Source organism: Pollachius pollachius, assembly GCF_949987615.1.
Source record: "Pollachius pollachius genome assembly, chromosome: 11".
Lineage (NCBI taxonomy): Eukaryota > Metazoa > Chordata > Actinopteri > Gadiformes > Gadidae > Pollachius > Pollachius pollachius.
In genome coordinates, this window is record NC_136944.1 from 2,606,752 (window position 1) to 2,621,314 (window position 14,563).

The 14,563-nt window shown below is 50.4% G+C and overlaps 1 pseudogene across 1 annotated transcript; it reads left to right on the forward strand.

Annotated features, from left to right (window-relative positions):
* The first annotated feature begins 1,459 nt into the window (after nucleotides 1-1,459).
* On the forward strand, nucleotides 1,460-13,518 carry LOC307082663 (GTP-binding protein 1-like; annotated as a pseudogene). Its single transcript has 12 exons — nucleotides 1,460-1,654; nucleotides 2,497-2,608; nucleotides 3,231-3,398; nucleotides 7,600-7,787; nucleotides 8,590-8,725; nucleotides 8,896-9,089; nucleotides 9,977-10,145; nucleotides 10,440-10,622; nucleotides 10,698-10,833; nucleotides 11,304-11,482; nucleotides 11,907-12,071; nucleotides 13,411-13,518. The product of its transcript is annotated as a GTP-binding protein 1-like (transcript).
* The last annotated feature ends 1,045 nt before the right edge of the window (nucleotides 13,519-14,563 follow it).

Here is a 14,563-nt window from a genome sequence, read left to right on the forward strand (position 1 = left end):
TGAATACTGGACACCAATGGCGTCCTAGAGGAGGTGAATACTGACCCCTAGTGCCGTCCTAGAGGAGGTGAACGTTCATATGATTTCTGGGCGTTGCGTGTGTTCACCGCTTTCCTGTTCCTCCTCGCATCAGTAATAATCAGATCATAATGCTTCATAATGCATCATAGTCCTGGATCCTGTATTTGACATTGCTTACTTACATTACTTGCATTGCTTTCATTACTTTAACTGGAATGATACATAAATACAAACACACATGAAAAAAAACAACAATCAATAGGCCTGTAGACTGAACGATTGAACCAATTAATCACTCGAATGAATCTATAACAGAATAAGAACTGTCCACAACACGCCGACATTGAAACATACATTAAAAGCAATGGTCATGTTCCGTTTCATATTATATGAAATTGTGATATTGTATTAGTAAAGAGTTTTAATTGACCTTACGGGCTAAGTAGTGTGAGGTTGAACAATACTCATCATCCCCTCCTCATTGAACCTTGATTCATAAAGTCTGTCTTTGATATGTGTGTCTGTGATGTGTGTCTGTGATGTGTGTGTCCGTAATTAGTCCGTGATGTGTGTGTCTGTTATGTGTCACTGTCTCCTCCTCCATTTCGCTGATGTAATGTTGCTCAGCCATATTCATCATAAACCATCAAGTTGACGTAATCAATGTTTGAGAACTGAAATAAACAATCCCTCAGATGTTAGTGCTCAGTTAAAATAGACATAACCAATAGTCTGTGTTGTTCTACTTCACGACATTAAATTAAATTTAGACTCTTTACTAATACAATACCACAACTTCATATTGTAAAAATCGGATTATTTCTGATTGCTTTAATGCATGTTTCAATGTCTACAAGTTGTTTTAAACGGACAGTTGTCATTCTGTTATATTTTCATTGGAGTGATTAAGTTCCTTAATTCAATCTTCATGTAGCCCTATTGATTCATGTATTTTGTACATGAATCAATAAATTGTATTTATGTATTATTCCAGTATGTTACATATAGGAACCGGGCCTAAGATGCATAATGAAAACAATGTTATTATATAATCTACTATTATTATTATCAGATTATTACTGATGTGACGTGAACCCACAGGACACGCAACACCCAATAATCATATGAACGAGCCCCTGCGCTTACTGGTCCACAGAGACCACACCTCCAGATTCTCTGGCACACCATTGGCCAGGAGTACCGGCGCATCAGCGTACGGGACCCACCTAACAATAAACAACATCTGATGATCCGGTGGACTGAAATGAGCAGAAGAGGAGAGGCGACGAGCGGCTCGTTCCTTGGGGTTATCCTGTTCTTCATAAGACAGACATAAGATATAGGGGACCTGACACTGGTCGGCATCACACCAGGGGTTAAACAGAGAGATATAGGGAGAGAGATAGAGAGAGAGATAGTGCAGCTATCTGCTACTGAAATGGCCTCGAGGCCAGTGGTGCCGGAGCCGGCTCCGAGCGCGGGTCCGAGACCGCTCTCTGATGACCTGCTGCCCGACAGCATATTCGCCCCCGAGCGGAGCGATGGCGGACTCGACGCCGACCAGGAACACCTGGAGGACGGCGACCCGCTGAACGGCGAGCCCGAAGATCGCGGGCTGGACTTCAGCAGCCGGGTAGGGCTGGACCCGGGGCTCCGAACCGGGGTTCTCTGACCCTCCGAGGGTTTGAGACTCCTATAAGCTCTTTGCTGCTCGCCACAATATGTTATGAACTTCATAACGTGAGTGATGCAATTTCACATCAGACCCATTGAGTCCCCCTCTGTGTTGTCCTGCCGTCAGGTGTCAGGTTGCGTTCAGTGACCTCCCCTTCACAAAGTCACTGATGAAACGCACCGCAACAATCAGTCAAATTGTGTTGTTTAAAATTAAGGTATCCTAAAGCCTGCGTGATGCATCACATCTATTGCAATAACTTTAAAATAATAATATTATGTAATAATGTAAAAAAATATGTAACAATCAAACATAATGCTGTTTCATTGTAACTCAAACTAGTATTGATCGGTCCAATGTATGGCGTGGCGGTGTGGGAACGCCAGCTGTGTGTTTGGGTACGTGTGGTATCTCCAGATATCAGTCCCTGCGTCCCAATCTATTGTCATACATATCCCACCGGCTCCGACACTGGTCTGTATGTACCGGGGCTTTAGTGTTTAGCGCCCTCTGCTGTCTGCACCTGATTCAACACGTTGCAAAACACTTGACCATACCGACCCCCGATGGAGGGGGGGGGGGGGGGCAAATAAAGTATTTAGTACTATGTCACGTGACACTCAATGATGCAATAACGATGCAGAGACTATGCAAAGCAATCAATACTTTTTCTTTGTACACTGTTTTATACGCCCTCTCTCCCTCCCTCTGCCTCATTCCCTCTCTCCCTCTCTCCCTCCCTCCTCCCCCTCCCCCTTCTCTATCCTCCTCCTCCTCCTCCTCCTCCTCCTCCTCCTCAGCGGGCCCTGGTCAGCCCCAGTGGGGAGCAGTACGACCGGCTGCTCCGTCAGCTCAGATCCCGGATGGAGGAGGGCTGTGGAGAGACCATCTATGAGGTGGGGCTGGGTTCAGGTGAGAAAGGAGAGGACCTCCCCCCTGGAGACCAGTCTGACCCAGAGAGGACCTCCACCCTAGAGACCAGTCTGACCCAGAGAGGACCTCCACCCTAGAGACCAGTCTGACCCAGAGAGGACCTCCACCCTAGAGACCGGTTTGACCGAGAGGACCTCCACCCTAGAGACCGGTCTGACCCAGAGAGGACCTCCACCCTAGAGACCCACATTCACATTAAGGGCGTTTAGCAGACGCTTTTATCCAAGGCGTCTTACAATAAGTACATTTGTCAGAAGAGAAACAACAATATACTGTATCTCTGTGGGTACAGTAAGGATGTTCATAGAATCAAGTGCCAAGCACTAACCATCACTAGGTTAACCTATTCCCCGCATACAACACAGATAGCTAGGATAAGATTCTACACGATGCCAGGCACCAATTTACAAATCTACAGCAGAGGATCCAACATGGAGGAGCAGGGCTCTGGTCTCAGCGGTTCAATGACCTCTGACCTGATAGTAATCGGATCCATGGATCCAAAGGACAACCAGTACATCAAACAGGGAGGACTGGGACCAGTAGGACTTGGGGGCTGTAACCAGAGCTAACCCCCCCCCCCCCCCCCCCCCGCCCGCAGACTGGGCCGCCCGGCGGCTGGGCCCGGCCGACATGGCGGCGGCGGTCGCCACGGTGACGTCGCTGTGTGAGCAGGCGGGGGCGGACCTCGTGCTGCTCCGGTTGCCGGCCAGGTCCGGGACTTCCTGATCCGGCGCCGCGTTGGAGCGCTCGATTTCCTGGAGGTCCGGTGAGTGTCCGGGTGCCGTGGGGACAACCTCTGACCTCGAGGGTGAGGTCGGGGGTCCAGAGCTTTGATTGGACCCATTCAGGATCGATGAACAGACATCAGCGATGATGTGTACATCTGTTGAGTCCAAGTGCCCGTTAGACACGCCCACCGCTCTTCGTTCCAGTCTGACCAGTCTGTTATCCAAACAATCTCTGGGGGGCTGAACTCTGACATAATCCACATGGTAGTAAATATAGCCCCATTCTGATTCCATGTGATGAATCAGTGAGTGTCCAAATAGACAGAGTTGGGCGAGCGTCACTTTACTCCAGTTTCCCCTCATCCCAGTGGTGGACGAAGTACTCAGACCACGTACTTGAGTAAAAGTTGAGATAAGTATGTAAAAGTATAAAAGTACATGGCTTTAAATGTAATAAAGTATCAAAAGTGTTTTGGTGTAATGTAATTCCAATGTCTTTCTATGTCCTTTATACACTAATTTAAGGTTAAAAGAAACCTCACCAACACCACTCTAAATACAGTGTTTTCTATTTGTATACACATATTTCTACACACACACACACACACAGACACACACACACACACACACACACACACACACACACACATGCGCGTGCAGGGGCAAGGCGCAGACAAACACACACGCACAAACGCAGAGAGACACACACGCACACACACACACACACACATACAAAAACCCTTGCACTTAGGGGCCAGGCGCAGACAGACACACACGTGCGCACAATCACATTTGCGCGCAGGGTGCACGCACAGGCAGGCACAAAGCTACTGTACCTTCTGCATTTGACCTCACTGTCATGGCCATTACAGTAACAACGACAATATGACAGAGGGGGGCCGAGGGGACCGGGTTAGATGAGGTAATTGCTGCTCCTCACCGGGCCGCTGACCTCTGACCTCTAGGAAACACTCAAACATCCAGTAACCTCTGGACCAGCTTCAGCATCTCCCTGTAAGGCCCCCTGTCAGGGTTCATGGCGCCGCGCACGGACGCAGCGGCTCTTGGTTCTCTGATTAAGCGTATTATGCTCGTGTTGTTTGTGTTTTTAGTGTGTCTTAGGACGTGGTGTCAAGCTAAACATATAAGCCACACAGAGCTCCCGAACATTGGGTTACGTTGTCAGGTTGCAGTTACGAGCGACTTCCAGTGGAATCACAACATCCCGCTTCACATAGCGAGGTCACCGGAGTCCCCTTGGATTGTTGTCGGTCCGAACAAGCGGCGTAGGCGGCGCAGGGAGCGCAAGCCGAAGCGGGGTTTCCAAGCGGGTCTTCTAGCACGTCTACGGAAACAGCCACTCTAACCCCCGTTACCCAGCATCTTCCTGACTAACGCAAGATCCATCGTTCACAAAAACGACGAATTGGAACAACATCTAGCAGCCAACTGCTTTGTTTGCGATTGCTGTGTTATGATCATCACGGAGACCTGGCTACATCAGCTGATCCCGGATGCGTCAGTTCTACTAGCGGGACGCAATATCCACCGCTCCGACAGGAACAAGGACTCCGGTAAGAGCAGAGGAGGGGGACTGTTTGTTTATGTTCACAATGGTTGGTGCGCAAGCAGTAAGAGCACAGTCACTCACTGCTCCCTGGACATAAAAGCAATGATAGTAGTTTGCAGACCTTTCTATCTGCCCAGAGAGCTGACAGTGGTTATTATCACTGCTGTTTATATTCCAACAGATGCAAATGTCAGCATAGCTCTTACCTACCTACATGATAGTGTCAATATACAGCAGCAAGCTTATCCTGATGGTGTACACATCGTTGCTGGGGATTTTAATCAAGCATGCCTAGACAGTCCTTCCCAGATTTGTACAGTATGTAGGGTGCTCCACCAGAGGAAACAACACACTAGACCGTGTCTATTCTAACATAAAGCATGCTTATAGAGCAGTCCCCCTCCCACATCTGGGCCTGTCTGACCATCTTTCGCTGCTCCTCCTCCCAGCATACACTCCCCTGAGGAGGAAAACCAAGCCGGTAACAAAGACTGTAAAAACCTGGCCAGAGGGTGCACTCTCCCAACTGCAGGACTGCTTCGCTCACACAGATTGGAGCATCCTTGAATAACAGGTTCTACACGGCTTCACTGACACCGTATTGTCATACATCAAATACTGCACTGACAATGTGACGGTTGATAAGAACATCAAAGTCTATCCAAAGCAAAAGCCCTGGATGACAAGGGAAGTCCAGTCACTCCTGAGAGCCCGAAACGCTGCCTTCAAAACAAAGGACAATGCCCTGTACAGCGTGGCGACAGCGGACCTGAGGAGAGGCATTAAAGGTGTTGAGGAGGCCTACAAAAGGAAGGTTGAGGGCCATCTGACAAACAACAACCCACGTCAAGTGTGGCAGGGATTAAAACATATCACAAACTACAAAAGCAGCCCCTCAGTGACCATCAGTGCCGACGCCTCGCTGGCAGAGGAATTAAACCATTTCTTTATCCTCTTTGAGGCAACAAGGCCCAACACAGACATTCTGACCCCTCCGACCACAAGCCAACACACAATCACTATCCAGGAACATCAAGTGAGGCGTGTATTCAGGTCAGTGAACACAAGAAAAGCCTCTGGACCTGATGGAGTGCCTGGCGAAGTAATCAAAGCTTGTGCTGATCAGCTGGCAGTGGTCTTCACTAAGATCTTCAACCTGTCCCTGACACATGTCACCGTCCCACCATGTCTCAAGTCGACTACCATAATCCCTGTCCCCAAAAATTCCCAAAAACACCATTGGTTGCAAAATGTTTTGAGAGGCTTATGACTCATTACATCAAAGAATGCCTCCCTTCAACCTTTGACCCCTTCCAATTTGCATACAAAGCAAACCGATCAACTGATGATGCCATCTCCACAGCCCTCCACAGCGCACTCAGCCACCTCGAACACCCGGGGACCTCCATAAGGATGCTCTTCGTCGGCTACAGCTCGGCCTTTAATACCATCATCCCTGACATCCTTGTGAGCAAGCTGGCTGCCCTGGACTTCCCCCCCCGCCACCTGTGCCTGGATAAAATATTTTCTTACAAATCGACCTCAGTCTGTTAAAATTGGCACCCACAGCTCCTCCACCCTCATGCTCAGTAGGGTGCTCCACAAGGCTGCGTACTGAGCCCACCCCTGTATGCCATCTACACACGTGACTGTACTCCCACCCACCCCACCAACACAACAGTCAAATTTGCGTTTGATACGACTGTGGTGGGGCTCAAAACCGGAGGAGACGAGGCGGCCTATAGGGATGAGGTGCAGTGGCTGATGGAGTGGTGTGCTGCAAACAACCTTTAATACAAAAAAAACAAAGGAGGTTATAATGGATTTCAGGAGACACAGAGCTGACCCTGCCCTTCTCCAAATAAATGGTGACTGTGTGGAGAGAGTGTGCTGGCCTTCTCCATCACTGTGTGGTATGCTGGCTGCACAGTGGCTGGCAGAAAAAGGCTGCAGAGGGTGATAAGGTCAGCTGAAAAAAAACGATTGGCTCTCCTTTGCCCTCCTTGGATGACATCGCCAGCTCTCGATGCATCTCAAAAACAAGAAAGATCATCCGTGACCACCTCCACCCGACCACCACCTGCTCAGTCTACTGCCCTCTGGTGGGAGGTATAGGAGCCTGAAGAGCAGAACCAACAGACTGAACAACAGCTTCTTTCCTTGGGCAATCAGGACACTTAACGCTCATAAAACATAAAACATTAAACAGACACACATATACCTCGCTTTCTATAAAGTGCAATATGCTTACGGCTTTTTATATTTATTTATTCATCGCCTGTCCTTGTCTTGTTCCAAATGTTTTTCTCGTTTTTACTCCCAATTTCGTTGTATAGGTGACTGTACAATGATAATAAAGGCTATCTTATCTTATCTTCCCTTCATATGCTTTTAAAATCCACAAATGATATTGAAAAGCAAGGTGACAAGCAAACATGTCAAACCTGACGTCTGTGCACATGATCCGGGCAGTCCCCTTTGCCTCCAGCAGGGGTCGCCAAGGTGCAGGTTGAGTGTCAGATTGATAATGAAACATACAGCAGACTAAACTAGGGCTCATTTCAAGCGATGAGTAGTAAATACCCGAGTTTGGGATTAAGTATGTTTTGTAGAATACCTGTTTCCATAACGATGCCCTAACCCTTGTGTCGTCTCCCCGGGGGTGGCAGGGTGGCGGTGGTGGGCAACGTGGATGCGGGAAAGAGCACCCTGCTGGGGGTGCTCACCCACGGGGAGCTGGACAATGGCCGCGGAGCCGCCCGCCAGAAGCTCTACAGACACCAACATGAGATGGAGAGCGGGCGCACGAGCAGCGTGGGCAACGACATCCTGGGCTTCGACCCGCAGGTACAGGCGAGTGGTCCGCTATGTTCACTGTCCTACTGCTGGGTTACGAGGGCTTTAGGAGACCAGGTTCACAGTCCTACTGCCGGGATACGAGGGCTTTAGGAGACCAGGTTCACTGTCCTACTGCCGGGATACGAGGGCTTTAGGAGACCAGGTTCACTGTCCTACTGCCGGGATACGAGGGCTTTAGGAGACCAGGTTCACTGTCGTACTGCTTGGATACAAGGGCTTTAGGAGACCAGGTTCACTGTCCTACTGCCGGGATACGAGGGCTTTAGGAGACCAGGTTCACTGTCCTACTGCCGGGATACGAGGGCTTTAGGAGACCAGGTTCACTGTCCTACTGCCGGGATACGAGGGCTTTAGGAGACCAGGTTCACTGTCCTACTGCCGGGATACGAGGGCTTTAGGAGACCAGGTTCACTGTCCTACTGCCGGGATACGAGGGCTTTAGGAGACCAGGTTCACTGTCCTACTGCCGGGATACGAGGGCTTTAGGAGACCAGGTTCACTGTCCTACTGCCGGGATACGAGGGCTTTAGGAGACCAGGTTCACTGTCCTACTGCCGGGATACGAGGGCTTTAGGAGACCAGGTTCGCTGTCCTACTGCCGGGATACGAGGGCTTTAGGAGACCATTTTCACTGTCGTACTGCTTGGATACAAGGGCTTTAGGAGACCAGGTTCACTGTCCTACTGCTGGGATACTACTCTGTATCCTCCTGCTGCTGTAAGAAAACCTGGAGGGCTGGGGGAGTGTCATGTTGACACAGAACGTAGCTGCAAAGGGTGGTGGGGAGGTGGGGAGGGCAGTTAGCTCTGGCCCCCTGCGGCTCTGGGGGGACAGGACGCAGCATCGACCTTCATCGACCTTGGCGGCCACGAGAAGTACCTGAAGACCACCGTGTTCGGCATGACCGGACACCTGCCCGACTTCTGCATGCTCATGGTGGGGTGCGTCTGTGTGTGTGTGTGTGTGTGTGTGTGTGTGTGTGTGTGTGTGTGTGTGTGTTACTGCACTCAAGGGCTGTGATATGGAGTTGGGTCGAAATGTGTGTTAACTGAATCTAAAAATATTCCCTCCCTCTCCCCTCCCCCTCTCCCCCCCCCCCCCCCCAGGTGGGCAGTAACGCGGGCATCGTGGGGACGACCCGGGAGCACCTGGGCCTGGCCCTGGCGCTCAACGTGCCCGTGTTCGTGGTCGTCACCAAGATCGACATGGGCCCCGCCCACATTCTCCAAGGTGGGTCCGCCCCCCAGCCCCACCGCCCCCCCGCTACCCTCTGTGTGGTTAACCAACGCCACCCAACGTGGTGACGCACACGTGAACCCCTGACCCTCTAGAGCCTAATGGTCTCCTCACATCGCTCTGACCCGTGGGCTGCAGCCACGCCTTTGTTTACTAACTCCACCAGAGCACAGGAGGCTTCACTGGAGGTCAGTCTGGGGCTCAGTGAGGTTAGTCTGGGTTTAGTGTGGGGCTCAGTGAGGTCAGTCTGGGGCTCGGTGAGGTTAGTCTGGGGCTCAGTGAGGTTAGTCTGAGGTTAGTCTGGGGCTCAGTGGGGTTAGTCTGGGTGACAGTGAGGTTAGTCTGAGGTTAGTCTGGGGCTCAGTGAGGTCAGTCTGGGTTTAGTCTGTGGCTCTGAGGTTAGTCTGGGGCTCAGTGAGGTTTGTCTGGGTGACAGTGAGGTTAGTCTGAGGTTAGTTTGAGGCTCGGTGAGGTTAGTCTGGGGCTCAGTGAGGTTAGTCTGAGGTTAGTCTGGGGCTCGGTGAGGTTAGTCTGAGGTTAGTCTGGGGCTCAGTGGGGTTAGTCTGGGTGACAGTGAGGTTAGTCTGGGGTTAGTCTGGGGCTAAATTAGGTTCTCACGAGGCTCCTCCCCTCAGAGACGCTGCAGCTGCTCCAGAGGTTGGAGAGGTACACACACCGCTACCCCCGTTAGCCTTTAGCCCCCTGCTAGCCTCTAGCCCCTGTTAGCCTTTACCCCCCTGTTAGCGTTTAGCCGCCTGTAAGCCTCTAGCCCCGTTAGCCTTTAGCCCCCTCTTAGCCTTTAGCCCCCTGCTACCCTTTAGCCCCCAGTCAGCCTTTAGCCCCCTGCTAGCCTCTAGACCCTGTTAGCCATAACCCCCTGTTAGCCTTTACCCCCTGTTAGCCTTCAGCCCCCTGCTATATGCTCTGATTCCTAGCCAGCTGACCCACCAGCTGTGACTGTCTCTCTTCCTGCAGGCTGTGTCCCATCTTCCAGGTCTCCAACGTGAGCGGGCAGAACGTGGACCTGTTGAAGGTCTTCCTCAACCTGCTGTCCTCGCGGACGTCCTACCGGGACGACCAGCCTGCCGAGTTCCAGATTGATGACACCTACTCGGTCCCGGTACGACCTCTGACCTCTGACCTCCATGACCTCCGACCCTCATGACCTCTGTAGAACACATGATGAATAACGTATCTTACGGTCTTGCACATTTATATAAATTATAAAACGTCAGCTTCCATTTGAGGCCACATTAAGGTCTGTAGCCCCTGGCTGCTGTTTGTGATGCTAACCCCCCATTAGCTGCTCTTTGTGATGCTAACCAACTCAAGACCACTAGGCACAATGCTGCCAGTCTGCTAACCCACCACTCTCACCTCCATGACCTCCCCCCCTCCTCCCTCCCTCCGCTAGAGCGTGGGCACGGTGGTGTCAGGGACTACTTTGCGCGGACTGATCCGCCTCAACGACACGATGCTGCTGGGCCCCGACCCGCTGGGTAGCTTCCTGCCCATTACTGTCAAGTCTATCCACAGGAAGAGGATGGCGGTGAAGGAGGTGAGGGGGGGGCAGACCGCCTCCTTTGCCCTCAAGAAGGTGAAGAGGGAGGAGGGCGGAGCCTCTCTACCCACCCAGCGCCGGTCCTCCTCTAAACCCCTCCCCTCTCCCCAGATCAAGCGCTCCTCCATCAGGAAGGGCATGGTGATGGTGTCGCCGCGCCTCCACCCCCAGGCCTGTTGGGAGTTCGAGGCGGAGATCCTGGTGCTGCACCAACCGACCACCATCTCCCCCCGCTACCAGGCCATGGGTTGGTGTCCCTGGGGGGTCACATCAGACACGGGGAGGGGGTGAGGGGCGATACCTTACCCACGAACACTTTGACGTCTGACAGCAGTGGTCCTCAAATTGGGTCCGCATACCCCTAGGGGCACTCAGGAGAACTGCATAAAAAATAAAGATAACCCTGAGCAAGTTTAAATCCTGAAAGCTGGACAATAGAAAATCGAAGAAAGGGGTTGAAATGTAAATCTGAAAAAAATGAGAAAGGAGATGATGTGAGAAAGAAAGCGCATCCAACAACATAAAGATGTCATCAGTTTCAGCAGGAATATATTGGAATGGGCTTTTCGACAAAGTGTATTTACCACTTTATTGGGAAAGTATCTAGTAGTAGGTACACCAGTAGAAACCGTTTCAGAAACAGTGTCTCCCAGTGTATTTAAGGGCTATCGCTGACCTCTAGTGGTGACATGTGACCCCCCCCTTCGCCCGCTGCAGTGCATTGTGGGAGCATCCGTCAGACGGCCACCATCCTGACGATGAGCCGCACCTGCCTCCGCACCGGGGACAAGGCAGCGGTCCGCCTCCGCTTCATCAAGACCCCCGAATACCTACTCCGTCACCAGAGGCTGGTGTTCAGGGAGGGCCGCACCAAGGCCGTGGGCACCATCACCAAGGTAACAGCACCATCAGCACCATCACTAAGGCCGTGGGCACCATCACCAAGGTAACAGCACCATCAGCACCATCACTAAGGCCGTGGGCACCATCACCAAGGTAACAGCACCAACAGCACCATCACCAAGGTAACAGCACCATCACCAAGGTAACAGCACCATCAGCACCATCACCAAGGTGGGGGCACCATCACTAAGGTAGGGGCACCGTTGGGGACACCGAACTCCGAAAAAAATAGAACAATTCAAAAATATCTATCTTTGAGATACACCTCTGTATCTTTGTACTCTCATAAGTGCCTCCTGACTTCATTATCTTAATCATCAAGATTCCTTTTATGTTTGTGAAGTATTGCTGTTAGAATAGTTATTCAATCATTTGACAAACCAAATAACTGAATAAATTCAATCACTCTTCTTTCAGCTCCTCCAGTCGTCCAATCATCTGCCGTCCAACTCCAAACCTCCGCAAATCAAGATGCAGTCCACCAAGAAGGTCCTGCCCCGCTGGGAGGAGGGCCCCTTGATGGCCAATGAGGAGGCGCCTACAGCCATATCGCTGACCGCCACCCAAAACTCTTCACAACCGGTAAGGGGAAACAACAGGTGGTCTCAAAAAGGCGGTACAGACGTGCATTATGAGGATCAACAGACAGATCAGATGCTCTCTCACTCACACCACCCTGGAGTTGGGTGAACCAGCAGAATCGTTTTCACCCAGTAACCCGTCAGATTTCCCAGTGAACCTCCCAGTTTAACACCAGTGGACCCCCAAGTTTAACACCCAGGAACCTCCCAGTTTGACACCCAGTGATCCTCCAAGTTTAACACCAGTGAACCTCCCAGTTTAACACCAGTGAACCTCCCAGTTTAACACCCAGGGAACCTCCCAGTTTAACACTAGTGAACCTCCCAGTTTAACACCAGTGAACTTCCCAGTTTAACACCCAGGGAACCTCCCAGTTTACCACCCAGTGATCAGTAGTTCACTAGGGACTGTTCCTATACACTCACCCGACCTTTAGAACCTTTGCTGTTTTTAATCAAAATGAGAGGCCGTTTCCACCGAACCCAATGATCCCTGCCTCACACTGAGTCACATGACGTCTCGGTCACATGACAGCTCCATCACATGACAGCTCTGTCTACCTCTTGACCTTGGCCGACTCGAACCCATGAGCAAACGTCATGGCGTCTCACCCCCCTCTCTGTTCCTCTGCTGCGTTGCCCGGGATGGCCCAGGGGAAGGGGGAGAAGGAGCCGCAAGTTAACGAGGGCGACAACGACAACAAGGTAACTCGTTAAGAACGGGTAGCTCGTTAAGAACAGGTAACTCGTTAAGAACAGGGAACTTGTTAAGAACGGGGAACTCATTAAGAACGGCTAGCTCGTTGACAACGGGATCTCGTTAAGAACGGCTAGCTCGTTAAGAACGGGGAACTCGTTAAGAACCGGTAGCTCGGGCGGCCTGGTGGCTCAACAGGTAGATACCATTGCCTACCATTCAGGCCCACTCCTGACCGCAGCGAACCGGTTTTGATTCCTGCCCCCTGTGGTCCTTGACTGCATGTCCTCCCCTCTCTCTCCCATACCTTCCCGTCCATCTCACTCTATCATAAAGCATCAAAATGCATTAATAAACAGGCCCAATTAAGAACGGCTCCGCCATTCACAGGGAGTTCTTATTTTTCCCAGTTTCTTTCCGCCTTTTAAAGGAATGCTTGTGTTCTATTTGCATGCAAGTAAAGACTTTTTGTGACCAGACAAAGGGCATGCTGGGAAATGTGGTCTTTATGTATCTGCTTTTCCAACGCAAAGACAAGTCTTTCTCATATCGATTGACAATCGTATGCCTCGGTTGATCCTTGGTTAATAAAGGGTCATAATGGGTGAGGAGGAAAGCTCATCATTGTCTCTCCCTCTTTCAGCCCAAGGGAAGAGGGGAGAGGAGGAGAGGAGGGCAGAGACACCGAGGGAAAGGACAGACCACCACCACCTCAGCCACAGCGCCCCCTACAGGGCTGGAGGAATGCTGAACACACACACACACACACACACACAACCCTCCCTTCTTGCTAGCATCTCATGCTATCCTAACAGACTGTTTTCCTGCCTGTATTTCTCCTGTCTGCTGCAGCCCTGAGGTGTTGGGACGTCTGGGGGTCCTAGGAGAGAGAGCGGGTCCTGGGGTGGCTCTCAGCAAAGTTGTTCTGTTTATATATTTGTATAGTTTTGAATTTACTAGACTACAGCACTTTTAAATATTCAAATATTCCAACTTGGTGCTTTTATTTTTATTTAGTTTTACTTTTCCCCAGACCAGATGAGAACAGGACGACATCATTCTCTGAGACCAAATGTGGGTGCAGTGAGGAACCTTGCACGGCCTTTTAATACCACTACAGGAAAACACGTCTGGTCTTACACACAATGCACCAGAGGCAGGAGTGGGGGGCTGCGACCACAACACAAGGGAACAGGTCAGCAGCAGCTAGAACCATAGAAACACGCGCCTCTCCTCCCTCTATCGTCAGTAGCGTCACATGAGGTTCAGGATACCGTTCCAGAAGGAAGAGGTTTGAAAATCACAGTTGAATTTAATACATGGGGTACTTGGGGTTTGAACTTATGGAAAATAAGAGATTTTATAGGTTTATTTATTGCCATGAAAGCACTCATTTCATTTATTGATTGAGTTAAATCCAGGGTCTTTGTTCTGTTCGTTCCTTGTGTCCAAAACAACGGTTCTCTTTGAATGCAATAAACTCTGCATGCGTCCTATTGCACATGACCATTGAGCAAGGCAGCGTTGGCGGGTTTCTATCCTTCCTCATGCATTAAGACGCACTTTGTCGCAGACATATTTTCCAATAAATAGGCTTCATTAAACTGGAGAGTTTTTGTTTTAAATACATTTACACATCCAGGGAATATGAAAATATCAACGCTTTAAGATGTTTGGTTAAAAATATTTTTGGGAAAAAGTTAATTCTAATTATGACGATGTTTATCTATAGTTCAAGAACTAGATATCTCGCTCTCTAATGAATAAAACTAGACTGAAATATTGGATGAAGTCCT